Source organism: Melanerpes formicivorus, unplaced genomic scaffold (assembly GCF_026170545.1).
Source record: "Melanerpes formicivorus ecotype bairdi unplaced genomic scaffold, bMelFor1.0.p_v2 SCAF_1, whole genome shotgun sequence".
In the NCBI taxonomy this organism is placed as follows: Eukaryota; Metazoa; Chordata; class Aves; order Piciformes; family Picidae; genus Melanerpes; species Melanerpes formicivorus.
Genome location: NW_027142353.1, coordinates 54,579,378 through 54,597,916, shown reverse-complemented (window position 1 = coordinate 54,597,916; position 18,539 = coordinate 54,579,378). Strand labels below are relative to the sequence as shown.

The following is an 18,539-nucleotide window of genomic DNA, read 5'->3' as shown; positions in this document are numbered from 1 at the left end:
GCATTTATTAAATAAGCCTTTCAGTGCTTGAATGTGTTGGGCACATCAGCCACAAGTCAAAACAGTGTTATAGAAAGGGATATTTTCCTGCTTTGACAAGCAGGTGGCTTGTGTGCTCTTCACCTAAGATTGGAGCAGAGATCAGCACCCAAGAGGCCAGCAGGTGTTGGCAATATGGCAGAGCAGTGTGACAGGGCAGCATGCCAGGGCAGCATAGCAAGGCACAATGGCAGGGCATCATGGTATGGCAGTGTGGCAGAGCAGCATGGCAGGGCAGTGGTGCATTCCATCCACATACCATCAGTGAGCAGCCAAGAGAAATCTGCCTGATTCACCAATACAGTGCAGGCAGCGAAAAGATGGTGTCAGAGCTGCAGCCTGACCCCGACTCCCAAAGGCCTCTGGCAAAGGTTCCCAAAGTGGTGGGTTTAGGGCTGTGTAATGGCTAAAGCTCAGACTGCATTGGAAACCCCCACTGCAATCCTCTTGGTGCAAGTTTTCAAGAATAATCTGAAATTCTCTCAAAAATGCTCTCAAAATGCATCATAACGTAAAAACATCAGTAGAGAAGTGTGGACAGAGGTAGGATGTAGGAGGTAGGACAAACCAGAGCTGTGTAGGTACATGTCTAAGGGTTACCACTCCAAGCTATTGCACGAGGCACAACTATGCCAGGAACTAGAGCCTCCTCCCTCAGGTTGTCTGGGCTGGGAGCTCCTTTGCAACTCTTGTGCCCAGCAGGGATTCTCCACAAGCCACCTCCAGCCAGATTTCTAATGCTGCTAAAGCATCTCTATCACGCACCCTAATATCTAGGGATTTGTAGTCTGTATCTTTAAGCCGTGTTTCCTTCAATTACTTCCAAGCTAGGTGAAGAGAGGCTCTAAAGAAAAGAGGAAAAACAAGTTAGTTTGGTGAAAACACAAAATGACAGTCATAGCAGGCAAACAAATCAAGCAGTGGATACCACGATTTCCTGTGTCTCTAGTGAGAGAGGTGGTATGAAATTCAAAAGGGAGATGCACCTTTTTTTGACACAATGTAGTAGATTTGGCCTTTTTCTGCATGACTGCTTCAGGATCTCCCATATGTTTTGTGGTGGGTTTCTAGGATGTTCAGGAGAACTGAGATATGCTGTAGAAACAACCTCAGTGTCTCAGGTGACATTTGTGGTCTCTGAATGGAGTTTGCATTAGAGGTGATCAATGAAGAGAGGAAAGAGAAAAAATTAGACTGAGTACTAGAGCTTTGGTTGCTGGCAGCTGCCTTGCAACATGCAATCCATGTGCTGAGAACCACTCAGACAGTGTTACCTGTAAAATCAGCAGCAAAACTCCTCTCAAGCTCCTTTACATCACCCATAGCTCCAAAGGGTAAACAGGTTTATATAGAGGCCTGAGAATAATGTATGTGGCAGAAAGGTGTTGAAAACCATCCTCTGACCTAGCTGAGCAGTAGCTTCTCCTAGGGTCCTAGGGATGCCAAAAACTGGTGACAATTTGTCCTCGAAAAGATGGCCCTGGAGATGTCAATGTTTTACACCATCTATAGTTGGCATTAAAGTTAAGGAAAAGAGCTATTAGAAAAAACTTCCCAAACCTGTGTGCTGGTTCCTCTTTAGGCCTCTTACAGAGTGATTACAGAGCTCCCAGGTGCTGGGGAATAACTCACAGCTTTCTAACTGCATCTAATTCAATGACAAATGCCATTTCAGCAGCAGAAGCTGTCCAGGTTTCCCCTCATTTGTGGGGCTTAGATATAACTGCCATTAATGTATAATATCCATGCACATATTTACTCAAACTACCTGTGAGGGACAGGAGTGAAGAGAGACATCTGAGGAGATGATGGTCAGTGTGGGATGCCCAGCTGTTTCCTCATGGATGAGCTGTTTCATGACAATAAGCATGAGCTGACAGGAGAGCACAGCACTAGAGATTAATTGCTTCTAATGAGCACCACTGCAGCCCTCAGAAAAGGATAAACTCAGGACTGCTGTGGAAATTACAACACTTTAACCCTCTGTGGTCCTTTCACTGGAAGCTGTTTGGGCACCATATCCACACACCTGAAAAACAGAGAGAGTTTCTGCATAACTCTGGTGTCCACGGCAAAGCGAGAGTCAGGATTCCGGCTAGCTCACTTGGGAGTAAGGGCTGCAGCATGATGTAAAATGTTGGTCCCACCATGACCTCCTAAATCCAGTGAGAATTTGCATAAATCTCAGGACAGTGTTATTTTCTAGTCCTGAGGCAACCCCCCTGGTCCCTGAGCACTTAGCCTGCTGCAGCACTGCCAGCCAGGACTGCTCACATACTGGTGTAAATCAAGGCTAACTCCGTAGACCATAAGAAATGCCTGCTGGGTTTACACCTCTAAATTGGAGCCTGGGCTTGGGTATCTGCCATCTGGAAGAGCTGTATGAAGTGACTCTCTCACATGCTACTTTTTTTTTCCTTTTCCCTTTCTGTAGTTCTTTCTTTGTCAGTACATCTCTCATAAAAAAAGGGGGGAGAAAAAACACTAAAAGACAGAAACAGAGTGTTCCCGAGTCGTGGCAGCTCTCTGAGGTACCCATGAAAATAGAAACAAGTGCTGGGTAGCTCAGGGTTTAGATCAGGTCAGCCGCTCAAGATCAGCCACCATTTCTCTTTTAGGCAATTTCTGCAGGGTTCATCAAGCTTGCCATCAGGTTCATCAGAGTTCATCAGGTCAGTGCACAGAAGCACATGATTCCTGTGCCCTCATCCTGTTGGAAAATCTCCTCCAAGCTTCCAGTGAACACAGGGAGAGGACACAGCATGGCTTCATACGTGTGGGAGGAAACCTTCAGGCCAGCAGGGATCAGATTCAGCTGCACCCACACCCCTGTCACATGAGTTCAGCTTGGGCTCTAATGCCTAAGAGCTGGTGCCCCACAAGGAGCCAAGTGGAGCTGTGAGGAGAGCGCTCTGGGATGGAGGTTCCCAGGCAGGGAGCACCAGTCCTTATGGTGGTCATCCACACTGGCATGAAAAGGAGGTAGAGAAGCAAATGAGATGCAAATTTTCATAAAGCACATACATGTAGTTTCTGGGAACAGAGCAAGACCCAAGCAACTTGACCATTTGAGTTAACTGTCTTAGGTGGAAAAAGAAACTGTGCAAGAAAAGTCAGCCACTGAGTTGTGCCAGGTTAGTGGAAAATCACTACTGCTTTTCCTGGCTGTTTTTATGTCAGAACTGACCTACTTTTTGTGAATGCTAAAGAGGTGGGGGTGGGGGGGTGAGGGGTTACTTAGCTGCAGAAGAACCAAGCTATCCCAGGCTGAGCAGAACTGGGGGGAATTTTCCTCATTTAAGTCAACTCAGATCGAGCTTGCTGGGAAACTGTAGCTGGTGGATTTTGCTTTGTCTTCAGGCACATGGACATCTCTTTTCTGGAGAGCAGAGCACAAATGGGTGATGACAGGGAGCCCTGTGGAGGAAGGCTAGGAGCTGTGTGCACCACCCCAAAGCTGGCTGAGGGCAGCAGTCGGTCACTGGGAGACTGGTGACAAGAGAGCCCACTAAACAGGCCAGCAAATCACTAACCACAGAAAGATCTAATCTCTGATGTCAAAAACCCTGAAAGTTTGTGCTGTGGTGTTCACTTGGACACATTCACCTTTCCCTCTGATCAAAGATAAGGCTAAGAAATGTTTTTCTGGGAACCCTCAAACTACAACCATTCCAAACAACTTTGCCCAATGCAACAGCTGCTCCGTAAACCTTTCCTAAGGATTTTGATCTTGACTAAGAGACTTGGGATTGTTAATGTTTTTCTGAAAGCAGGAGAAGATGCTTTATTCCACCTGGTTGTTTTTGTGCTCTGAGACCATGGTCCATGGAATGACTGGGACCTGTAGTTTAGCTTTTCCTTAAGAGTTTCTACTAAACATACCCTAAATTGTCTACAGAGCTAAAAAAAACCTGTTCCATTTGGAACATTTATTGTTTAAAATCATTTCTGCTATATTTAAGTCATAAGGAGGCAAAAAATAATATTTTACTGTTTTCATTTTTGTTTAACAAATGCAGTAGACATGTTCATACAGAGATGAAAACAAAATGTTTTAATCCATTCAAATGCGTTGGTATTTATGTAGAATAGAATAGAACAGAATAGAATAGAGTAGAGTAGAGTAGAGTAGAGTAGAGTAGAGTATAAGTAGAGTAGGATAGGATAGGATAGGATAGGATAGGATAGGATAGGATAGGATAGGATAGGATAGGATAGGATAGGATAGGATAGGATAGGATAGGATAGGATAGACCAGGTTGGAAGAGACCTTCAAGATCATCGTGTCCAACCTGTCACCCAACACCATCTTATCAACTAAACCATGGCACCAAGTGCCTCATCCAGTCTCCTCTTAAACACCTTCAGTGATGGTGGCTCCACCACATCCCTGGGCAGCCCATTCCAATGGGCAATCACTCTTTCTGTGAAGAACTTCTCCCTAACATCCAGCCTAAACCACCCCTGGTGCAGCTTGATACTGTGTCCTCTTGTTCTGGTACTGGTTGCCTGGGAGAAGAGACCAACCTCCACCTGACTACAGCCTCCATTCAGGTAGTTGTAGACAGCAATAAGGTCTCCCCTGAGCCTCCTCTTCTGCAGGCTAAGCAACCCCACCTCCCTCAGCCTCTCCTCATAGGGCTTGTGTTCCAAACCCCTCAGCAACTTTGTTGCCCTTCTCTGGACATGCTCCAGCAACTCAAAAAGAGTGATTGCGCTATGGAATGGGCTGCCCGGGGAGGTGGTGGAGTCACCGTCATTGAAGGTGTTCAGGAGGAGACTTGATGGGGTGCTTGGTGCCATGGGTTAGCTGTTTGGGTGGGTTGGATTGGTTGATGGGTTGGACACGATGATCTTGAAGGTCTCTTCCAACCTGGTTTGGTTTATTCTATTCTAATAAAGTTTATTCTACAGATCCTGAAAATAGACATTGAGGAAAATCTTTCCTAAACTGAGGGGCCCAGAACTGGACACAGGACTCAAGGAGTACCCTAACCAGTGCTGAAGTTTGCCTCCAGGCTGTAACATATTCTTTATAAAGTGGTATAATTTAAAATTGTTCTTTAATCAAAGCTCTTTATAAAATTAATATTTTAAAATTAAACCCCTGTGTATCTTTGACTGGATCTGTTCACAGGATGATGTCTTTTTGTGCAGGAAACAGCTGCTCCAGAGCATCCTAAGCTCATCTTTATTTTAGAAGGTGGTAGTAAAAACGAAACAAACTATTGCATACTGTAAGTTCCCTTAAATAACGTATCTTGATGCTACAGCCTCCAGGAAATAAGCAGGGAAACCTTACATGCAAGAGAAGCTGTGTGACTAAGATGTGCTTGGGTTCTGTTGCTTTTCTCCACGTATTACTGCTGAAGAATGTGCTTTTAAGAAACTCCAGGCTAATGTTTGGACACCAGAAAATGTCCTCCCTACAATAAACGAGAAGTCTCTCATTAGCAAACTGCTTGAGTACTACTATAAGTCATTAGTGCAGCTGGCACAGTTCCTGAGAATAGAATTATTCATTGCCATGGTTACCCATGCTAGAAATATTACCCTCTGCAATCATTGTAAACAAAGATCCCTTCATGATGATGTAAAAATTAGAACACTTTAAGCAATTAGAGGAAATTTTAAATTGCACAGAAGTCAAAGTTGTTCCTCCTAAGCATTGTAGCTTTTCTAACACTGGAGGAGTCTGAAAACCCTCTGCAAGCATCTGAACCTCTCCCAGCCTAAATAACTTGCAAAGGGTCAGAGCCTAATGAGAGCCAGAGCATGGCAGCAGCACTCAAGCCCTTCTGCAGGTGGTAGGCCCTCAGTGGAAGTACACTGCTAAAACCACACAGGAGAGTCTGATAATAGCTGCAACAGAGGAAGGTAAGAGGTGGGAAGTTACCCTGTATGTTCCTGATGGAGCTCTCCCTACTGAGAGTATCATGGAGCTAATTTGCATCAGACCTTTAAGTCATAGGGCAGAATAGTCCCTAGAAATAGGGCAAGCTTGGACAGAAACAGCAGCCAATAACTGGTCTCCCCGCCTGCACCTGTGCTTGGACAGCTGAGAGAGAAGATACTACAACAAGTGACAGTCATGCTGTGCAAACACTCTGCAAGGAGGTGGGGCTGGTTCACACACAGGCAAGCAGCACTTGAGTGCAAGAAGCAGGACTAAACCACAGGTGTAGTTTGGTCCTGCAAGTGCCTTTTCCACTTGAACACATTTCCTCAGGGTGGATTTAGTTTGTCCAGATGCCTATGCCTTCTGTCTGGTCTATCAGCACTGCAAAACCAGAGAAGCTGTGGCTCCAGCAGGGCTCCATCCTGGAGAGGCTCTCATCCAGCTAGGCATCTACAGCAGAGTACAAAGATATCTTAAATAAAACATTTGTTTTTCACAGTTCAGAGTTTGCTGGGTTGGTGCCTCACCTTTCATAAAGGAAACTATCTCTTTGTGGGAGTATCTAACAGGAAAAAGAAGGGTGAGCTGGGATTTGGAGAAAAGTAGCAGCATTTTCCCATACAATTTTCATCAAAACAGAGACATGGCACTACCTGAAGTTATGAAGGTAATTCTTCTGCCAAACAGGTACTGTGTAATTATCCAGAATAGCATCTTCATGAGTCTGTAAGCTACCTCCTCTGCTGGCAGCTCTGGAGTAGACTGTCTGATGAGGTGGGTGACTAGCTCAAGCAGTATATCAGTTCTTACACTGCCCTGTTTCCAGAGCCATGGCACCACATCTCTCTGCAAGGCTCAACACCCAGCTCATCAAATCCCAAGGACAGCAGCCTTCTGGCTGCATAGTGAGAGCAATGAATAACTGCTGCTGCCATCCCCAGTGGAAAACTGGAAATAAAGGAGATGTTTCTTCAGTCGGTTTCATTAAAGTGGAGAGTCTGTGGCCATCAGCAGGTCAAAGCTATGCCAGACACTGCAGAAAGGCCATCTGGTGTAAAGAGCATCTGTAGCCAGGTCTAAGGACAAGTTCACCGTGAGTCAGCAATGTGCCAAGATGGCAAATGGTATTCTGGGATGCATTAAGAAGTGTGTGGCCAGCAGATTCTCCTCTCCCTCTACCTTCATGAGACCACACCTGCATTATTGTGGCCAGTTCTGGGCTCCCCAGTTCAAGAAGAACGGGGAACTACTGAAAAAAGCCCAACAGAGGGCAACGAGGATAATTAGGGGATAGGAACACCTCTCTTGTGAGGAGAAACTGAGAAACCTGGGGGTCTTTAGCCTAGGAAATAGAAGACAGAGAAGGGAGCTAATAAATGCACATAAATATCTAAAAGGTGGAGGTCATGAAGATAGGGCTGACCTCTTCTCAGTGGTGGCCAGTGACAGGACAAGAGGCAATGAGTACAAACTAGAATACAGGAGGTTTCACTTGAACTTAAGGGAAAAGTCCTTTACTCTGAGGGTAATGAAGCACTGAAACTAACTGTCAAGAGAGGTTGTGGAGTGTCCTTCTCTGGAGACTTTCAAAATGCACCTGGATGTGTTCTGGTGAACCTGTTCTATCAGGGAGGATGGACTAGAAGATCTCCAGAGATCACTTCCAACCCCTACCGTTCTACAATTCTAAGGACAGCTACATCAGGAACTAAAGAATTTTTAGCCCCCATGTCTCTTGCTCTTTTTCCCCACTATGGGGCTTCAGTAGGGTATAGCCCCCCTCTCCTGCTGCTCCATGGTACTGCTGATTCACCTTCCCTCTCTAGCTCTTTAATCCCACACTTGCAGAGTTGCAAGGGCAGCAGCAAGGAGCCCGGGAGATGAGAAAGCAAATTTTCACCCTGCTCCCCCATGAAAAAATTGTAGGAAAAACCCATGGGAAAGAAACATTGGGAATGAGAGGGTTTCCTTTGCTCTTTTCATTCAGGTTATGACCACATCTGCCCCTAGTGAATGTGGGCAAGATGGGGGGAATGAGAATGCTGCTTTTGCACCATCCTCCTACTCATGTCTCAGTTCCTAGTCAGTGGGATAAAATATGAAAGATTTGGCCACATGAAATTCTTCCTGTAGAAGGATCACAATCCCCATTTAGAGTAGGAAAAAGAAAAGAGGTGGAATTTTTCACTGAGTCACAGAGGACATGTGTGAAAGAATATCACAGCCTGACTCAAATTCCCTGCCCTGTTCCCCAGTATTTCTCCTCCTTCCTGAGCCATGTTAAACAGCACTGGAAATCCTCAAGAAGCCCTGCAGAAAAGCTCTAGGGAGGAAAGAATACATTCAGTGATGCAGAACAAGACAAGAAAACAAGCAGTCTGCAAACCTCAACAAAGTGGTCCTTACCTCTGCTCAGCAGCTGGAGGTAGGGGCTGTCACTGGCACACCAGGCACAGCGCACTAGCGATCCTTGGTGCACAGGGTCACTTCTGGAGTGAGATCTGAAATGGACACATGAGCTGCATGTTGGTAACCTCTTGAAGAAGCATTACATCTTGTGCTCCTGCACATCATCCAACTGGAGGAAAAACAGATGTGACAAGATAACATTGAAATGAAATCTCAAGGGGGAAAGAGAAATCACGGAGGTTGTTAAGAAGCCCATAGCCATCTGGAAGGCAGGAAGATGCAGGCATCTGTGAGAAAGTGGCATCTCTGGGGAAAGCCTGGGTGCTTGCAGCTGGCACAGAGAGAGGGAAGGATAGGGACTACCTAATGGGCCTGCCCTGACCTGGAAATCGGATCAGAGAGTGAAGGGAGGGTTGGTTTTCATTTTCAGGAGACTTCAGGGTATATAGCAGAATCTAAAATAATCACCTCATGCTGTTTGTTGTCCTTGGCAGGAACAGTAACTTTGTGGCCCAAAGGGTTTAACTGAAGATACAAGGGGGGAAATGAGAGTACATTGGGCTCTTGATTTGCTAATAGGAGTCTTTTGTGCTGTTTATTGGTTCAGAGCCATCTCCTAGGTCTTAACCCTTTACTCCTTAGTTGCCATGAAAACGTGTGCTCTTCCTTGACTATGCATTTTATTTTTTTCAGAAGTAAGAACAGCTCTCTTTGAGTTTTCACTCTGCTCCTATCACTGGTGTTAAATCTGGGGCAAGAGAAGGCCTATGCCATGGTAACAGATGCCTTTGAACTAGTAACTGGTTTTCTAGAAACTGATATTTTCCCTAATTCAGCCCAATGAACACCAGCTTCACACTGGCCTTCTCTTGTGGAAACGAAGCACAAAAGGCTTTTGCTTTTGGTTAGTCATGTAAATCCTCCGATGAAGCCTATTCTAACAGAAGGGTAGTAAAAGGCTATGCTATAAATAGTGCTGTGTGTTTGTCTGCACTGAGGCAGAAATGTAAGGTTTCATAGCTCGGATTGAGGGTCCCAGTTGTTTCAGAGCCAAGGGCTGACATTTGCCTTTATGCTTGTGCTCTGATGTCTGTTTTGTTTTCCAATACAGTCATTTATTTTAAACCAGTCTGAATACATGTTACATCTTGAGGGAGAATTAAGATCTGGCTTAGACAAGTTAACTTAACTGTGTAATCCGGTCCAACTGTTTTTTCCTAAAACTTGCAGATTTAGAGGGTTTTCTATCACATGCTAGGGAAAAAATTACAGGCAAATTCAACATCATGTAGTGGTGACAGACATAAATATTCTATGCCCTGAGAAAGCAGCAATAGGCAGCTCTGCAAAGGATGCAAGCACCATTTCTGCAGTTGCTGCATGTGAGCATTTCTTACTGCTTTGAATGAAGCTGCTTAGATGCAGCAGCTGTGTAATCAGACCCTAAACGTAGCATGATAATGACTGGATAAGGTCTAATTGGAAGGATCAAAAGCTTAATTTGTTAATATGGGGGGAAAAAAGGAAGAAAAAAAAAAGACATCTATAAGCAAAGAGCAGCAGGACTGATTTCTTCACTCACAGAATCACAGAGAATCACAGAATCACCAAGGTTGGAAGAGACCTCAAAGATCATCAAGTCCAACCTGTCACCACAGAACTCATGACTAAACCATGGCACCAAGTGCCACATCCAATCCCCTCTTGAACACCTCCAGGGACAGTGACTCCACCACCTCCCTGGGCAGCACATTCCAATGGCTGACAACTCTCTCAGTGAAGAACTTTCTCCTCACCTCGAGCCTAAACCTCCCCTGGCGCAGCTTGAGACTGTGTCCCCTTGTTCTGGTGCTGGTTGCCTGGGAGAAGAGACCAACCTGGCTACAACCACCCTTCAGGTAGTTGTAGATACCAATAAGGTCTCCCCTGAGCCTCCTCTTCTCCAGGCTGAACAATCCCAGCTCCCTCAGCCTCTCCTCACAGGGCTTGTGCTCGAGGCCTCTCACCAGCCTTGTTGCCCTTCTCTGGACATGTTCAAGTGTCTCAATGTCCTTCTTAAATTGAGGGGCCCAGAACTGGACACAGTACTCGAGGTGTGCCCTAAACAGTGCTGATTACAGGGGCAGAATATCTTCCCTGCTCTTGCTGGCCACACTATTCTTGATGCACACCAGGATGCCATTGGCCTTCTTGGCCACCTGGGCACATTGCTGGCTCATGTTTAGGCAGCTGTCAATCAGCACCCCCAGGTCCCTTTCTGTTTGGCAGCTCTCCAGCCACTCCAACCCCAACCTGTATCACTGCATGGGGTTGTTGTGGCCAAAGTGCAGCACCCGGCACTTGCATTTGTTGAATTTTGTACAATTTGTTGCCTGTCAGTAAACAAAACCTATTAGTACAGAATGTGAATGTTAGAAACTCAGAGAAAGACAGGTGCAGATGTAATATATCCTTACAGCAAAGATAGGCCAAGGCTAGCTGAATTCTTATCTGTCTCTTTTTCACCCTGAAGAAATACTCAGAACAAGCCATTTGATTTTTGTTACCATCATTTTTCTGATCCTCTACATCATTTTAGTAGAGCAGATGTTTTTTCATGTCTGCTTTAGATGGTAGCCAGCACCTTCACAGCCATAATCAATAGCAGATTTTTTTTCTACTACTCATCTTTACTAAGACACATTTGCCTTATTTATTCAGACCCACGTTTTTGCAACATTAGCTTGTGTTTTCATCTTTACAGGTGAACAAATGGAGCTGGGCAGGAATGGGACAGGTTTGCTTTGCATTACGTACAGATATAGCAGAATTTCTGTTTGGTTGTAGGATTTTTGTTTACTTTGCATTTGGCATGTCACCCTGCATATTCCCAGCTCCATGCACCATTTGTTCCCACGCTGTGGTAGCCTACAGCTGAATATGTTCTTGAAGCACTTTGAGCAACGTAGGTGCCCTGAAGACAACCATCTCCCTGTGAAACAGGAGAGGACACTGCTGCCTGCATAGCTTCTGGCTGCCCTAGATTTAGCTGCCTTAACCTTTCCTGCCACCTCCACAATGCTGTCATACTCAGTCAACCTCTGCTCATTTGGACCTTCACCAAGAAGCTTTTTACTCAAATTTTTCCTCTGCAATGGACGTATGAATTTCTAGTAACACCAAAAAAGGTTCACACAGCTGGAAAAAGAGCCTGCCCATGACTTGCACTACAACATGTGGGACAATAGACCCAGTCATGCAAAGCTTTTGAGCTTGCCCCAAGCAGGTGCTTAAGTGATTACTAAATTTTGTCATAAAACCTCAGACCACAAATTCTGTGCAACACCACAGATAGATGCAACTTATTTTGTGGATCAGACTATAACATACGGTACCTGCAGCCTTCTGTAAAACCAAGTCACAACCCCACTGGAAAGGAAGGGGTAGAAGAGGGTTTTGGATCTCCCTGTCTGTACCAGCAATCTGTCAGTAGACACAAGCCCTCCCTCCACTCTGGTGGCAACTCTTGGCTCTAGATCCCCTCACCTGGATTCACCTCAGACTTCTGCATAGAGCCGCTTTACAAAGGGTCTTAGGATGCAACAGCATGGGTTGGTTGTTAGTCTTTGGAGTAGTTGTGAGGAGTTGTACTTCAACAGATTCCTTGTATTTGACTTCTTCTATTTAGAGTAGTAGCTATGGGAGTCTATTTCATCTTTTTGAAGGTATCAATTCATATTAAGCTGTAAAAAAGACAACCACATGTTAGTCAAGGGCAAGTTTCTTTCATTAGTCAGAACAGGATACCTCCTGTCCATGGGGTCTAACTAAATACCCAAGTTCTATGGGTCTTAGCAGAGCAAAAGGATTGCTGTGTCATTAGAGATGAAGCAGGTTCATAGCCCTCAGCTGCCAGAGTAACATCCATGGCTGCTGAAATAACCCTTTGCAGAACGTTTGAGCCTTCTTCCCATCCCCCTCAGGGCACTGTGGAATGGTTTCAATTGGAAGCAGATGTGCAACGTGGTAGGTAGGAGCAGGCATCTGCTCAATGTGAGCTTCTAGTAAATAACTCCTCTATGATCACTTTGAGAGGGGGAAAATGCCATGATTCAAGGAAAGGATTTAAAATTAGACTAGTGCTCACTCACAGTCAGTTGATTGGTCCGTTAGTCTTGCTAATATTCCTTCCCAGATATTAGGAGTCAAGAATATTCTCCTCTCTTTCATGATTGATAGACCTGCAGATTGGATGGAGCATTCATCTTCAACACATGGGTCACAGGGAGACTTCCAGGACATCACTCTATTGGAAACACTGTTCCAAAGAAGGTGGACTTGAAAATCATAGAGAGATACTGTCAGGAATGACCGATCTTTGTTTTGATCAGGAAGGGACTTTCAGCTCAATATTAGAAATCAATCTCTTCATCTTGGTTTAAAAAAGAGTATTTGGACCATTTTATTTTTTTGGTGTCACAGTGGAGCTGCATCACACACATCTGCAGTTGTCAAGATTCACAAGGTTGCTCGACTTTTGCCCTGTGCTTCTTTCTGTGCTTTTGCCCTGCACTCGTCGCAACCCCTTTTCCCCCCAATATCCTATATGGTAGCTACACTTGGGCACAAGCAAGGTAACCACTAGGCACTCTTCTGCAGCAGGGAATAATTTAAATCACAACTCTTCTGCTTCCAGGTGTATAGGATGAAAGATGTGAACGTGCCATAGAGAGCAATAGGCTGAAAAAGCCTGGGTATAAAGTTGCTTGTGTATTAAATCACTAGGAAAAACACTTCTTCAGCATCATTCCAGCTACTGGAAAGAGGAGTTATGCTTTTGTGAACTGTGTCACCATGTCCTGCTCCTGACTTGCATAATGTGCTTTTCATACCTTTTGCTTTGTTATTCCTTGAAAACTTTTAAGCAGATTTTGTTCCAGTTCTTATTCTGACTGGCTCACAACAAGTGCTAACATGGGAGAACCCTTAACAGGCCAGTGTTACTTAGCTAAGTGAAGTAAATAAATTTAAGTGTTTAAACTAGACTGATGCAAATGTTTTACTTAGAAAAAGCTGCAAAACAGAGGTTTAATAAATGTCACTTTGTAGTCATAGCAGTCAAGTTGCAGTTTTAAAGGTGGGAAATGTAATTTAGGGCACACTGCATTTTCTAGCTTTCACACCAGAACTGCAACTCCAAAGTCAATTTGTGCCAAGAGAACCAGCTTCCCTGCTGGCTTTCCAGCCAGGAGAACCAGGAAGCAAAGCTGATTTGAAAAAAAGAGAATGAAACTCTGTCCATTTCCATTGTCTAAGTGGGTTAAAGAGGGAGAGGGAAAAAAAAGGACATGCTGATGAAACAGAAGAGCAGAAGAGCAAAAACTCTCTCATTTATGAAAGCCCTCCCCTAAGTAATGAATTTAGTCTAGTTATTCTATGATGTTATTAGTAAAACTGCTGAAGGCACTTCTACATAAAAATGAAACTGCACACATGCCCAAGTAGTTTCTTTTATGCTGTTTTGGAGGCAAAATTCCCTAATGTCTTGTTTTCAAAAGCCTTGTGTTTTCCAGTGCACTGAATAGATTGGCTCTGGCTCTAGCGCGAACATCAAAAAGTAACCTTCACATTCATCAATGAAAAGTGACAACTGGTTTTATTAACTGTATCCATTATAACACATAATATGACAGTGGGTATATTTTTCACTGTAAGATTTTTGAATGGAAGAAAAAGTGCAGTTAGTCCAAGTTCCTTACATTCATTAGAAGCAAGACTATCGAAACCATCAACGTTTACAATGACACATAAGCAAACACCAGAATCAGTGCCAATAAATACACAGAGTACCAAAATAAATATTTACAGAATTAAAAATATAATAAACACTGATTAGTATATCCTTGGGAACTGCTTAGGAAGAAAGACATCTATTGCTATCAGTCGGGTTGCAAATACATTAAGAATACAGTGGTTCAAGGAGACATGTACTCATTGAAGTTTGGTGGCAAGGAGCAGAGTGTGTCTTAACAGTCTGGTCTAAAAACAACACCCAGAATGCTGTGAGCGTTCACTAAGAAAAAGCTTGTGCACACAGACTCACCAGATTATTAGCAAATCATTTAGATAAGAAGAGTGGGGAGTTCTGGCTTTACTCTCTCGTTATCTTGAATAGGTCATATGCTACCTTACCGGAGGTGGCTGACAAGGGAAAATTGTAATTAACAGTGATCTGTCAGCTGTAACACATCTTAGAGAAACAGGTTAAGTGACTTCTAACAGGACACATCTGTCCCTTTCAGCACGTAGGAAACCCCAAGAGCATTGGTTTGCCAGATGCAGCATGGAGCACTCCCCAATGCATTTTTCTCATAATAAATGAGCAGAGTTGGGCTGTAATAAAAGACTGAAGCCATGTTGTGCTCTCTGGACTTACTGAATCTGGATTTTCCACCACCAACGTTCTTACCTCATCCTTCATTTCAAGAGAACCACAAGTCTCAACACTAGAGCTTTTCTGAGATAGTCTGTGCTGACAAATACCACAAGGAGAATTCAGACGGGGCCGGACTATGGGATCTTCACTCAGTAATAACTAACGCTGCTCATACATCCACTGACTTCAGACTGGTGGACTGAGATATTGTCCAGCTGTTATAATCCATCCCATGGCAGACAATTTACTTCAATTTTACACAAAGGAGACAGCTTTAGTCTTACTCCCTCTTTTGAAAAGCAGAACAATATTGCTTTCATCAAGCCACATACTGCCTTCTACCTTGGACTCGGTGGTGCCGCTGCATAGTGTCTCTTAACTTCCCTCCCCACTTGCCCTTGGACTGGAAGGCTGCAGCCAGTGCTCACCACCCTGCCAGAGGTTTGGGTATTTGCACCCATCTGGCAAAATGAAGATGAAAGAGCAGTGAGATGCCGTGAGTCGGTGCTGGGGATTTGTGGAAATTTCTGTGTTAAAATTGCCTTTAGAAACAAAGGCACCAGGTGCAGCTCAGGCATTGCTGAGAGCAGTCACACTGCAATTCACTGGCAAGAGCACTGGCTTCAGTACACCCAGACTCACTGGGAGTGATTTCTATCTCAGTCTAACACAGCAATCCAATTATCAATGTAAGAAAAAAAGGAGTCGGATTTTATAGGCATATGTTTAACTATCTTTTTCCTTCCTGTTTAACTCTTTTCTTCTCAAGGTCCAGCCCTTGTTTTCATCTTACCTTCCAGACATCCTATCAACCCTCCCAACCCAGCACAACACCACCCTGGCTTTTCCTGCTACTGTCCAGTCTAGCAGACACCTAATCATGGTGACATCCCACATCCCCTCTGCTGGTAGGGTCAGACAGCAAATTTTCCCAGTGACAGTGTGTGGCAGTGCCAGCGACGAGCAATGTGAGCAATCTGGCATTGCCACAACAGTGTCTTGCTCTCCCAGTCCATGGGCTGCAGGTGAATTGGGGCAGACCTTCTCCTTTGCTGTCATAAACCAAGAAATATCATCAGATAACGTAGCTTTTACATTTTAAGGTCAGGCATAATTCAAAGCAGATGGAGCCAATTTTCTTCTATGAGCACATTATGTTCAAAGCTTCCAATGCATCTGCATAAAAAGCCCATGGAAACAACCTGATACTGAAATAGCAACTGTTTTGATGTAACATCACCCAAAATAATAAAAATCTGTTAAAGATCTCACCATTCAGTCCCTACATGTCAATCTCCCTAAAAACAGGTTTCTCAACATGGCTGTGTGATAATTAAAGAGAGGCATCATTAGTTACCATATCAAAAAACAAGAACAATGACATAATAAGCAGGGGGTTTAGTGCTCTGGGAAGGATCTGGTCCTGGTTTTGCCATCACAAGTTAAATTAAGGAAGGCAGTGATTGTGTTAGCTCTAATTTAAACATGCTGAGCACCAGAGTTATGGCAGGACTGGCTGCTTCTCAAGATGGAAAAAACAATGGGAAGACATGTTTTGCATTCAGATTGGTAAACCACAGGGATATTTAAAGAACACTGCACATCCACCTGAATCGTGTTCATCTTTAAAAAACAAAAGGAAGACTAATTTAAGAAACACTTCCTATTTCCATAAGATTAAGAGATTAAAGACCTTCACCAGTTCATACTGGTCAGTGGAGCCTTGCCACAGCACAACTGGCCCTTGGAAAGAGATTATTGTATTGGTAAATGCCAATTTTCCAACTTTGTGGCCATAGCTAAACCTATTGGAGAGCACTGCTTGGATGTGATGTTAACATAGGTAAAGTCATCTTCTTTCAGTCATTGCTACTAGAAACCTTTCAGCCTAGGAATTTAAACTCCTCACCCTTTTAAGCACATAACCTTTTCCTCCCTCCACTACAACTTTGGTTTTATTTATTTAAATATGCACAGAAGGGGAAACCAAAAGTCGTTCTTATCAAAGATAAAGAAAATCTGGGCACAGTCTCCATAACAGCTTCTGGGCTTTCCTACAAGAGTGACATGCTTCCCTGATAGATTTGCAGAACTGTTTACGACAGGAAAGTGGAGGGATATATTCCCCTCTGTGGAAAATATCATTCATCCTCGCCCACATGTATGAGATCACACAGCAGAGATCTCTATTTTAAATATCTTTGTCACTTGTTCTGAAGGTGAATTAATTTTTTTCAAGACCAAGAAGCAGGAGCAAAGACCTTGTGAAGAACACACTGGCAGCAGATCCTCTCTTCTAGTGCTGCGGAAAGCTAGATCAAAAATCGCAGTTTCCCAAGCGGCTGTGGTATGGCTGAGAGGGAATGAGAGACATAGGGGGGGAAAAAAAGGGGGTCTCAGGCCACTGTTTCAGATGGAGAAGCCCTCTAAGGCAAAAAAGGCTTTAACAAACTGCTTTTGCAGGAATAAAGACCCCCAAGACATGGCTTGAGTTGCTATAGCTCATGTTCCTTTATATATAATAAGCTCTTTCATTTTTCTCTACACAAAATGAACCTAGAAAACACCAAACCAGTGTTGGCCATTCCTAGTCAAGGTGCTCACAAGACAGACGAGATGTAAGCTAAGGATGAGCTAAACAATTCCTGCGAGTCAAATTAAAAACAAACTGTAGCCTGAACACAAATGACAAAACAGATTCAGATACCTCCTGCTCACAGTAAACAGCACATGGACTCATGACAAGGGAATCCCATCACCCCATGGAAGGGAGGGATGTTCAGTGGGAACCGGTTCCAGGCCACTGGAGACAACAGTGTATTCTCAGCATTGAATCTCATCAGTTGTTGCGCAATCCTGCTTGGACACGTGGGGTTATATCATCTTAATGAAAACATAAGCAAAGGAAAAGGAAAAAAATAGAAAAGCCAAATAACAAAAAAAAACCCCAAACATGCAGAAGCTGTCATGTGTAAACTCTGCCAAGACTCATTTCTGCAGCATCTTTGTCCGTGTCAATTTGTTTTTACAAGACAGAGGCCTCAGCCTCTCATATCAATAGCTACAAAAATACATTTTCAGGCCACCTTGCTTAGAGACCCTCATTGTGGCTGTTAGGTAACAATCCGCAATGTAAGTGGCTATTGTTACTGTGAACTGTCTCTTTTATACTATTATCTTGCTGAAAAGCCTTTTCTGAAAGTAGTCCATTAGAACAGGGGGAAAACCAACCTCTGAGCATGGCCAAGTAGCAGAATCAATGGCTCCCTTTGATCTGCAAGCTCAGTCAGTACTACAAATTTAAGAAACGACAAGATTTTGCTTTGCTGAGCAAAGCCTGCTCATTTGGCTCATCTGCACTTACAGCCTCCTACTGAAAATGGCATCTGTATCAGACTTTGGTGCAATATTCACTTAGCTTGGATAAATAATTTAGCAAGATTCATTAAAAAATAATCAGTGAATTAGTTTTTGTAGTGTGCATCTATGCATGTAATTTTTATAATTCAGTCCTCCACTACCCTGAATGAGGGTGAGGATATTCACAGTGGATGAAGAAAATGCTGGTGACTGATGGAGTAAGACTGAACATAGACTTCTCTCATTCTAGTCATGGAATTTCTTCTGAAATCTACCACATTGTGTTTGAGTCCTAGTACTGGCAAGAGCAAAATGCATACACAGTGCAGTGAAAGTAAGACCCTTTATGTCTGTGGCAGGCCACATATACAGCACAGGAAACTTAACTCCTATCATGACAAAAGAAGTCCACAAAAA

The 18,539-nt window shown here is 43.8% G+C and overlaps 1 long non-coding RNA gene across 1 annotated transcript; it reads right to left on the bottom strand.

The window, feature by feature from the left end:
• Positions 1 to 440: 440 nt before the first annotated feature.
• On the bottom strand, positions 441 to 8,412 carry LOC137442983 (uncharacterized). Its single transcript, XR_010987803.1, has 3 exons — positions 8,345 to 8,412; positions 1,808 to 2,068; positions 441 to 883 (listed from the first exon to the last, which is right to left on the bottom strand). It is a non-coding gene; the product is annotated as an uncharacterized lncRNA (long non-coding RNA).
• Positions 8,413 to 18,539: the final 10,127 nt, after the last annotated feature.